Here is a 12239-nt window from a genome sequence, read left to right as displayed (position 1 = left end):
GGGGGAAGGATTCAGACATCCAACCTTGATTGATGATATTACTACTAATGTCGCTGTACATACATTGCATGGCGTGAATGAAATGGGGACCAAAATTAAATTTTTCAAGCACTTTCCACATGAATTTTCTGTTTATAGAGTCAAATGCTTTAGCAAAGTCCAAATAAATGATAGCTCCAGGTAAGTTTCTAATTTCTGTGTAGTCTATAATGTCTTGTATCAGGCGTACATTCTGCCCGATAAACCATTATCTATAATTGCTAAATTACAAAATTGCAAAGAATGTGTAAAGTGCATTTCTCGGGGGCACAACATGCTGTCTCAATGTGTGAGTAGACTCAGGTCTAATTTGCCGAGAGAAAAAAAGGGATTTTTTCCCTACTGACTCCAAGTCTAGACAAACCACGGGCCGGCCTGTGTGTAGAAATAAAGTGAAGGAGAAAATCACACAGACGCGCAGGGTTACACACAACCATACGAGTAATTTGCCTTAGGCTGGGCTTACTACAGAGGGTTGTTTGTGAATTGTCTAACCATATCAATCAGCCACAGGCCTAGGGCGAACCCAGAAAAGCAAAATGATTACGGATCCGGACTGATGCATGACTGCTTACAAATAACCAGCAGTGTCCATTGATAGACATTTGCAACATTTCATGAACTTTGATTTTCGTCTGCATTTTTAACGTTTTATTTTAACATGTTCAGATGAAAGTCATATCACACTAACGTCGTGATTATGGAGGAAATTTCAACAGTTCGAAACAAAAAAGACAACTTTACTTGCTATGTGACATGATTGGTTACACACAACCATACGAGTAATTTGCCTTAGGCTGGGCTTACTATAATCTCCAAGCAGATCTATAGGTTGCATAAAGACCGTATCAAACTGGCAGAGGAAGTACGTTTTGCATTACAAGCTCCTTCTTCCAGTTGGATACGGTCTTTGCAATCTATTGGGTCTGGTTGGAGACTAGGCTTACTACAAAGGGTTGTTTGCGAATTGTCTAACCATTCTATCAGCCACAGGGCGAATCCAGAAAAGCAAAATAATTACGGGCTGGTACAAGATTGCTACCAACCAACCAGCAGTATCCATTAATGTTCATCTGGAACATTTCATATATTTTGTTTTTCATCTCCGTTTTTGTCGCTTCATTTTGACATGTTCAGATGAAAATCACATCACACTAACGTCGTGATTATGGCAGAAATTTTAAATTTTCGAAACAAAGAAGACCCCTGAAATTGCTAGTTGACAAAATTTCTACCCCAAAGCTAACTAATTTACCTGGTAGACCACAATCTACGGCGGTACTATCCAGATGTTGAAAAAGCTTAGATTTGAGCGTAAGGAGACCCTTATGAAGTAATACGCCATAGCTGAACGCACGTCTGTTGATGTAAGACACCGGCATGTAAAGTTACTCTGCCGTTCCATAACTGTATATATATATATATATATATATATATATATATATATATTTATGTTGAAGTAACGTTAAACATATTGCTTTTGCTCAGTTTCCTCTTTTTCTTCTTCTTCCGTTCCAAACAAATAGAAAACATCAATATCTCCACAACTAGAAAACGACAGGCCTGTACTTAAGAAACTGTACCATGGTCTTCTTGTCCCATATACAAATGTAGATGAAAAAAATGATTTTATGCGGCAAAAACTGGTGAAAAACTTGCATTTTAAGCTTAAAATAGAATCCTTTTAGAATCCTTTTAGAACCCCTTTGGAACTTTGGAATCACGTTGGTTCCACGGCCGCAGGTCCGAATCACCGCAGTGAACAATATTCGAAATGAGGAAATGGTGTCAACGACCTCAGCTTTGGAACACGCGACCGGGCAGAATGAAACATGTGTTTATGTTGCTTTGTAGTCGGATATACACAGCTTCTTGGATGTATTTGTTGATTTTTATGTTAACTTTCACAGAAGTAAGCATAATTAAGTGTCTCCATCGTCGGTATGAGTTTAACACTTGAAATACCACCAATACAACCCGGTGTCATTTTGACACACCGCCCTGGAACACCAGCATTGGGATGCCCAGGACCGGGGCAAAGCGGCATGCCGTCGGGTGCCCGGTGCGCCTGCCACCGCCGAGCACCAAGCGCGGGCCCGCCGCCCTGTCTGGGGGAAGGTGACGGTAGGCGCGGACTGAAATTGAAATAGAGCGGCTTTAAGCTTCAACAAAGGACAGATATATGCTGCAACTGTGTCAAATACGACTATGTCAAAAACTACTGTGACAAAAAATATTCTCAGATGTTTCTGATGAAACACATGTACAGACACCAGTGGAATGATTGAAGACCTTTATTGTACATTTGTGCCCCAAGAGGCGAGATACAGGTCGTCTTACATCAACCTAACTAACATGTAAGTGACATATACAGTGAAATATATACAGTACCTAGTTCAAACATACATGGTAGATGAAAGTGATGAGCCAAGCTAATTAAGTAGAGATAACTTTTTCTCGCTTCTTTGTACATGTGTGGATGTATGAACAGATCATGTTTCTTATACAAGGTTTGTCTAGACGCAACAAAAATATAAATTTATCCGTTGCGTTTAAATATTTTTCATTAATACATTTGAAAAGAACATTTCTTTCTTTATCGTGAAGTCTACAATCTAAAATTAGAATCTGATTTGCATAATTATCGTCCAATCAGACAAAGCATCACGTAAGCTATCTACATACCAAAAATCATAAACATCCATCTAGCCCATCTTGAGTTACAGTATTTTCTCATTTATTATGCAAATGAGGTCTTCATTTGCATAATTGATATCTATTAATATTTCTCTCTTCTTCAGTTACATATGTCACATGTTTGAGAGTCCTACCATGGAATTTGGCGGCTGTATAAACTTTCCTCATTAATTATGCAAATTAGATAATGATTTACATAATAAGTATCTAATCTTGTACGTCATCACTCAAGCTATCCACTTACCAAAAAGCATGACCATCCATCAAGCCCTTCTTGAGTTATTCCCTTTCACAGTCTGAAGCAAAACCTGCTCCTGCCGTTCCAGAAAAAGCCGCTAGGGGGCCAAAATCTATACCACTCACTCTCTGTCCAAAGAGCTATATACCACTCAAAAATCAGTTTCATAGCATGTCCAGAACACGAGATATCAAAACAGGAAGTTCCGCTGCAGTACCGTAACAAGCCGCTAGGGGACCCAAAATCTTATCATTTCCTAGTCTCATCAAGACCTACCTACCTACCAAATATCAAGACAATCCACCCAAGCCTTCTCGAGTTATGCTGTACGTTACAAACATACACACATACAAACGCTACCCTCTGCATAACCTTCTCGGCGAAGGTAATAAGTGTTCAAATGCATGATGGGCGAAGCCGGTAGAGTAATACGGACTTGGTACCTGACGATCACAAGTCTTGCGTCTGATGAAGATATCCGAATGAAGTGATAGAAAGATGTACCCTTTCTTTCTTTTCCGTACTTTAATATTAAAGACTGCATGCAATAGAAACATTTGACTTGTTGTCTTTGTTTCTTTACAGGGAATGCCTGGGCCTCGCTTTGGCGATACGTTGTAACGAACAGCCACCAAAAATTTCTTTCTGGTGGAGGTCCGAATCGAAACCGCCCGACTGAAATTAAATAAATGACTGTGGGTGCAAAGCAAGTGTTGACCGTCTCACAAGCATGACGGGATTCGTACAAAATAGTGTGAGCATTTGCAGACAGCTTGCAATTCTCGCCAAACTCTTGACAGCCTTTCGTGAAATCTTTCATTATCTATAATTACCTTCGCCGAGAAGGTTATGCAGAGGGTAGCGTTTGTATGTGTGTGTGTATGTGTGTATGAAAAGAAGCAGAATAACTGGAGAAGGCCCGGATGGATTGTCTTGATATTTAGTAGATGGGTAGATCTTGATGAGACCTGAAATTGTTTAGATTTTGGGCCCCCTAGCGTCTTGTTACGGTACTGCAGCGGAACTTCCTGTTTGGATATCTCGTGTTCTGGACATGCTATGGAATTGATTTTTGAGTGGTATATAGCTCTTTGGACAGAGAGTGAGTGGTATAGATTTTGGCCCCCTGGCGGCTTTTTCTGGAACGGCAGGATCAGGTTTTGCTTCAGACTGTGAAAGGGAATAACTCAAGAAGGGCTTGATGGATGGTCATGCTTTTTGGTAAGTGGATAGCTTGAGTGATGATTCACATGATTAGATACTTATTATGCAGATCAATATCTAATTTGCATAATTAATGAGGAAAGTTTAGAAATCAGCCAAATTCCATGATAGGACTCTCATACATGTGACATATGTAACTGAGGAAGAGAGAAATATTAATAGATATCAACTATGCAAATGAAGACCTCATTTGCATAATCAATGTGAAATACTATAACTCAAGATGGGCTTGATGGACGGTCATGATATTTGGTATGTAGGTAGCTTACGTGAAGCTTTGGATGATCAGACGGCAATTATGCAAATCAGATTCTAATTTGCATAATTAATAAGGCAATTTTAAAAACTTGCTGTAATCCATGATATGACTATTCAAATATGTGATATTTGTAACTGAGAAAGAGAGTAATGTTGATAGAAAATGTGTAAATGTGGGCCTAACTTGCATAATCAATGCCATCATACCATACTGGTAAATGACGGCAATGTCATACTTGTGGCATTTGGAAGTTATGTGAATGTTAACATTGTTGAAACAAATTATGCTAATAAGGACCTCATTTGCATAATTGATGATTAATGTTAGCATAACCTTCTTTGATAAGCTCATACTTTGGACAACTTCTGTTATTTGGGTGGTGAAGACTAGTATGATTTATTATTTATGAGAAACACTCCTAATACGTCAGTCATAAAGGTTAAAATCATTTGGTGAAGGTATGAGGTCGTGGAACTCTAGTTGCTAAATGACGTAATTGCAAAGAATGTGTAAACTGCATTTCTTGGGGGCACAACATACTGTCCCAGGGTGTGAGCAGACCCAGGTCTAGTTTCCGTAGAGAAAAATAGTATACAACTGGAATTATAAAACTATTCTTATCACTTCTATATTTTGCCGTACATGTATTCAAAAGAAACTCAACTTATGTGAGATTCAAAAAATCTGCTGCCATCTTTTTCTGCTTTGTTGCTACATTGTTGGTCTGCAGGTAACTATCTGATATCATATATAATGGGGAGGGGGTAAAAGTCGGGGAGGGGCACAAGAAGATACCTGACTGCGACCTGCAATTACATGGATGGGTGATTATAAGTGAAAGGAATTTTATGTGAAGTAGTTGTCTACTCGAGTCGAATACAGTCTTTGTGCTGGGGGGGGGGGGGGGGGGGCGTGGCATGTATCGGTCAATCCTGGTCCCAGCATGTGAATCAATTGCTCATGACAACCTGTCATTAGATACTGGATTGATTACCAGAATTAACATAATTGTAGTCCACAACCTACGGCAGTACAGTCCAGATGTTAATAAAGTTTAACGTTCAGTTGAAGGAGACCTGTATGAAGTTATACTTCTTAACTGACCGCAACCTCGTTGGTAACACGCATCTACATGTACAGTTAATCCGCCTTTTAAAGAAATGTATATCAGTCAGGGCACTGATTAACAAACAGATGAAAACTCGATTCACATGCTGGGACCAGGGTTGACCGACACATGCCACGCCCCCCCAGCACAAAGACTGTATTCGACTCGAGTAGACAACTACTTCACATAAAATTCCTTTCACTTATAATCACCCATCCATGTAATTGCAGGTCGCAGTCAGGTAACATAACAGCCCCTCCCCGACTTATACCCCCTCCCCATTATATATGATAGCAGATAGTTACCTGCAGACCAACAATGTAGCAACAAAGCAGGAAAAGATGGCAGCAGATTTTTTGACTCTCACATAAATTGAGTTTCTTTTGAATACATGTACGGCAAAATATAGAAGTGATAAGGATAGTTTTATAATTCTAGTTGTATACTATTGCAGGTAATTATCTGCTGCCATCATCATCAGGCTCAAATCCTTTGCTCTTGAAGAGGCCCCCAAGGTGTCTCCTTACCATACCGGACTTGGGTTAAACCTACGTTTACCTTAGTGGTGTAATCTTACTTGGGCCTGCCGGCACGGCATCTACCAGCTGGGGGGGGGGGGGGGGCGCTTTCCTCGGCGGGGTGTTACCTGGATTACGGCGAGGACCATTCTAATTGGTCAGTCAAATCGACGTACGGTACAGCGAGGTCAATGACCTGCACGGGGCGGCGTGCCGGCATAACCCAGGGATACTGGTGGTGTCTGATTTCACCATGTACCGCTTAGCTACCTTTGTTTTTGTTATGATAAAGCTAAGAAAAATTGAAAGAAGTGGCTTCACGCTTTTTTTACCTAATTTATAAGATACATATAAATACGTTTTTTAAAGTATAACAGGCCAGTATTTTGTCACTATGCACCGCCGTTATAAATGTATGTCTCGCAGTTCATCGACCACGCAGCAAACTGACTCACGTACTTTACATTATTCATCTCAGATACACAACGAAGACATAGAGGAACAGTCCATAACGGGGTTCACACGTTAGGTCTGGATGTGCCATGTTTTGTTCTGAATACTAGTGTTTGGGAGCCACGATGTGCTACATTAACTTCCGTATCGGCTAACATTGTCTTGATTTCACGGCATTTCCCCGGTATCCCTGTCTTCGAGATGATTTTGGTGGGGCGAGGGAAATTGCATCATCACGGGATCTGCCCCGTCCTTCACAGCGGCCCCTAGTAATTTCCTACAGCACCTAGCGCTGGCGAAAATGAGAACATGCAAACGTGCCAATGTTGAAGGGCACGGCACTTGGTTTTGCTCGATTAGCTCGTCAGTGCTCGTGGCTGCTACTTGTTGTCATTATTGTTAAGTGTCTTCCACCGCTTCCAAAAAAAAGAACTCAAACCCAGCTAATTTAGATATAGCCAACAATTGTATATAGTACCAGTAACCTATTGTTACAGCAAAGTCAGACACAGTTTACTGACGCATGTATGTTTTTCCTATGTTTTTATCATGTATTTGCAATTAGCCCACGGGCATGAACTTGCAACTAGAAAGGCAACATTTTCAGGAAAATGTAGGATATTCCCCTTCCATTACCTACACCTGAAATATGACATCCTTAGCATTGACTGTAATGATATTATGAAGTTTCTGCATATATTATGCGAACGAGGTCTGCAATAGCATAATTTATGGTCAGTTGTATTCACCTTTCCTAAAGGTACCTACATCTCAACTATGACATCCGTAGCTTTTATGGCAAGGGATATGCATATATTATGCAAAAGGACCTCATTATCATAATTTATGGCCAGGTTTTCTGAAATTTCCTTAATGTACCTACATCTCAAATATGACATCCGTAGCCTTGACAGTAAAGACAAGTACATGCCTAAATTATGCAAATAAGGTCCACATTAGCATGATTTATGGCCAGGTGTGTTCACTTTTCCTAAAGGTACCTACATCTCAAATATGACATCCGGAGCTTTAATGGCGAGGAAAGTACAAGTTTATGCAAACATTATGCAAATGGCGCCCTTATTAGCATAATTAATGGTCAGGTGTATTCACCTTTCCTCATGGTACCTACATCTGAAATATGACATTCGTAGTCTTTACGGTAAGGGAAATACAAGTTGATGCCTAAATTATGCAAATGAGGTCCGCATTAGCATAATTTATAGACAGGTGTGCTCACCTTTCCTAAAGGTACCTACATCTGAAATACGAAATCCGTAGCCTTCGCGGTAAGGAATATGTATAAATTATGCAAATGAGGCCCTCATTAGCATAATTTATGGCCAGTTTTTTTCGCCTTTCCTAAAGGTACCTACATCTCAAATATGACATCCGTAGCTTTCATGGTATGGGGAATACAAGTTTATGTGTAAATTGTGCAAATGAGGTCCTCGTTAGCATAATTTATGGTCAGATGTATTCACCTTTCCTAAAGGTACCTACAACTCAAATATGACATCTGCAGCTTTTACGGTAAGGAAAATACCAGTTTCTGCATAAATTATGCAAATGAGGTCCGCATTACCATAATTCATGGGCAGGTGTGTTCACCTTTCCTAAAGGTACCTAACATCCATTACCATAATACCGCCACTAATCATAATACCGCCAAATCTAAAAAGCGATGAATTTTAAGAGATCTACTTGTGCAGCAACAGTGATTTCCGAGGTATGCACACTTCAGACATCAAGGTGTTTAATACACTCTAAGAAAGGCCTCAACAACGAGGCATTCGAAGACAACGAGGTCAAATGTTTTCGATCCCTTATCATGACAGGCGAGCGCGTCGTGGGAAGAACATAACATCACGCCATCGCACGTTGTTCGCTGGATTTGCATATAATAATCGCACGTGCTTCAAGCTCAAGACGATTATCTAAACAACAGCAAAATAAAGTTTCTTTTACTGGCCTTCAACTCGTGTCAAAGTGTGACCTATCGTCAAGAACGGTTGTTTAATCGCCGTAACTGCGGTTGACCTGGCGCAAAATAGAACGTCGCCATTTTCATTGTTTTCGCCCGAGACTGGAGCCTCGAGACTGGCTCCTCCCCCGTATTGCGTAACAGGAAAATTCCCCGCGAAAATCTCGGCGAAACCAATAGTTTGAAGGGGCGGGTGTAATTTCTACAAAGCACTGGGAAATATTTTGCATCTACATACATCACACCATATGCATAATATCTATAGATGAATTTTTCGCCAAGGAACAACAGTCTATAGTAGGATTATGAACCCTTCTATTGTTTGGTCCCAAACCGCTGTTCAAACAACTTGCACCCCTCCGCGGCAACTGGGAACCCCACGTCCATACCATTTGTATTTGCATGGGAGACGAAAATTAGTAATAAAGATTTACTCTGAAACCAATAAATGTTCTGTGATAAATAGCCAAAGAAAATGTCTTTATTTGCATGGCACACTTGGGATTCTTCCATAACTGGATCGAATATTGCGGCCGCCGGGCCTCATGAGAGAACTGCTCCTGATTCATACCCAGCGGCATAGTAGACCTGCCGTATCAACTTTAACCCTCAAGATATCAATTACGAGGGGTGACGGGCACGCGGGACTAGTTGCGATCTTGACGATCCTAATTTTTGGATAAGACCAACAATTAATACGACCGTTACACTAAAAACGAAGCCGCCATTATGTGAACTGAACCATAGTAGAACGCCAGACGCAAGTTTTACGTGATAGCAGTTGTGACGGGCTACAGTAAATCAAAATTCGCAACAGTTAACATCCGTTTTCGACTGATTTTTTAAATCCCCAGACATCGTTGTATATTTAGGGCACGCACTATACCGAAAGAAAGGGACAACAGCTCATGTATAATGGTGAAAAACGGGGAGATGATTGCCGAGTTTCTTGCTGGCGGTATTATGGAACCCCCTTCCGTGCGCACGCCCGTTCTCGGTGCATTTCCGTAACATCTTACGATTGCGATATTTCGTTTTGAGGAGACCAAGAGAGACAAAAAAACATACACAGCATAAGTGGCAAAGGTAAGCTATAACATCGACATGTAACCAGGAAAAAATAATGAGTTTTTCCTTTGCTAAATTTGTATCACTTTAGAAATTGCAGTAAACGTGGCGGTATTATGGTAGTGGATGTTACATCTCAAATATGACATCTGCAGCTTTTACGGCAAGGGAAATACAAGTTTATGCATAAATTATGCAAATCAGGTCCTCATTAGCATAATTTATGGCCAGGTGTGTTCACCTTTCCTAAAGGTACCTACATCTCAAATATGACATCTGCAGCTTTTACGGCAAGGGAAATACAAGTTTATGCAAAAATTATGCAAATGAGGTCCTCATTAGCATAATTTATGGCCAGGTGTGTTCACCTTTCCTAAAGGTACCTACATCTCAAAGATGACATCCGCAGCTTTTACGGTAAAGGAAATACAAGATTATGCATAGATTATGCAAATTAGGTCCTCATTAGCATAATTTATTGTCAGGTGTATTCACCTTTCCTATAGGTACCTACATCTCAAATATAACATCCGTACCATGTTACATATAGTAACATATAACTTTCTGCAACATCATTAGTAGAGCTACCACCGCACATCTACTTGGTTTTTGGCAGAAGAAGAAGAAGAAGAAGAAGAAGAAGAAGAAGAAGAAGAAGAAGAAGAAGAACAGGCAAGCAAAAACAGTATATCCCCCTTCCCACTGGAAGGGGAATATAATAAACTTGAAGTTAATAATTTATATGTGCCACAGTGACTGTTAGAATAAGTGCCACATATTCCTTGGTTTAAAGCAAATGAAATAAAATTGTGAACAGTGATCCTACGGTCGAATACTTGACAGGGTTTTCCTCGATTAGCTCGTCAGTGTAGGTGGTCCAGTATTGGGTTGCATTTTAAGCCCCTGTCACACTTGTGCGTATATACAAGTCCGCATGAGTTGCGTATTAACATGTTTCTGGTTTAGGTTAAGTTTGCAGCCGAATATGTAATTTCTTAGGTTCGATCACTAGGCTGCACAACGGTGGGTCAAAGTAGAAAACAACTTTCTCCCCGCAAAATTTACTTAAACCAAAAGAATGTTAATGCGCAACTTACGCGCACTTGAATATACGCACAAGTGTGACAGGGCTCTTACAATGTTGCAAACTAGATGATGTATGTGCCGGTCGCGTGCCCGGTGGTGCTTGGTTTCATAGCAATCTAATTACACTTCACTTCACTACACGATGAAATACAAGTTCCTGATATGACAATGTGTTTCTATAAGAGGATACACTAGTCGTCAAGCCACCGTACATTGTGTTGACATGCTTACAATGTATGTGGGGTAAGCATGTACGGGGTATCGTACAATGTAGAGATCGAGGAACAGTTATATTATACCGGTTTTAAAACGTAACATTAGATTAGGTTGCAACGCTCAGTACAACTTAAACAGTTTCAGTCCTCTATGCCTCTGCACTTAACTAACACACTTTCGCCTTGGGACCAACAGTTTAAATCACAGATTGTTCACTTACCAATCTGCACCTATGAAGACTTTGCATCTACTTCTAAAATGAAGTTATTTTGTGTCAACCGCAATGGTGGGGTCACTGCAGGTCAGATTTACGCCGGGCGATTTCTTCAAGAGATTTCGGCGGGGCCGGGAATATTTGGCATGTGCCGGAGCGGTGCCGCCATGATCAGTCCCTTCCTTCACAACAGACCATAGCTTTTCGACAGTAACCTTATATGATTACTATCATACAACATTCTAGCGCTGGGGAAATGAGGAACTTATAGAGTAGACGCACGACAAGGTAGCTGAATGGCACTGCGCTTGTTCCGTTAACGTTCTACTGTTTATAGTACTGTAAATGCAGAAATATTCGTGGTGGTTTTATGTTCGCGGTTTTCGCGTCAACCGTTTCACCGCGAACATAAAACCACCGCGAACATTTTTGTCTAATACTGTAGCACTATGTGACTATAGCACTGCCGCGAACTTAAAACCGCTGCGAATACTCCATTTTCCCCTAAGTGCGAAATAAAATCCGCGCGAACTTAAATGCATTTACAGTATTCAGTTTATGGAATGAGCGTGTCGTCCTGTCACCTATTTCCTATCTTGATGGTGGTATAAAGTGTCGATACTGGTATGTTGATATTGCTTACAGAAGAAAGAACGTTACATAAATGACTGTTTGAGAAAACAAAGAATAAAAAATGCATATCATGAATGTACATAATCTATGTTAAGGAGTAATTTCTTTACGTTTGGTGTGTTTTGTTGTCTTTTATATCGTATTTTTTGTTATCGCAAACTACCACCCTCCACCCTATGTCTGGTAGGCGGTACTGAGGCGCCATCTAGTAATCTATGAGGGTACTGCAGCATGATACGGACGGGAGAGATACTGCTGTTGCCTAACTGATGATGATCCACTGTATTCTGCAGCTCAGGTAGTTGCCTAACTAGTTGACGGAAATGCTTTAGAGGGCGGAAAGTGTCAGAATGCCAAAATAGCCGGGGCACGTCGGACGGCTTAAATCCATGAAATCGTAAAATTGGTTTTCGCTAATCGCGAAGTTGTAATCACAATCCATGTAACTTAGGGCACTTCTTGCAATGCTAGTCTGATGCTGTCGTTTTCATGTCAATCCAAA

This window comes from Branchiostoma lanceolatum, chromosome 8 (assembly GCF_035083965.1).
Source record: "Branchiostoma lanceolatum isolate klBraLanc5 chromosome 8, klBraLanc5.hap2, whole genome shotgun sequence".
Taxonomy (NCBI): Eukaryota; Metazoa; Chordata; class Leptocardii; order Amphioxiformes; family Branchiostomatidae; genus Branchiostoma; species Branchiostoma lanceolatum.
The sequence above is the reverse complement of the archived record's forward strand: the minus strand, read 5'-3'. Positions refer to the sequence as shown.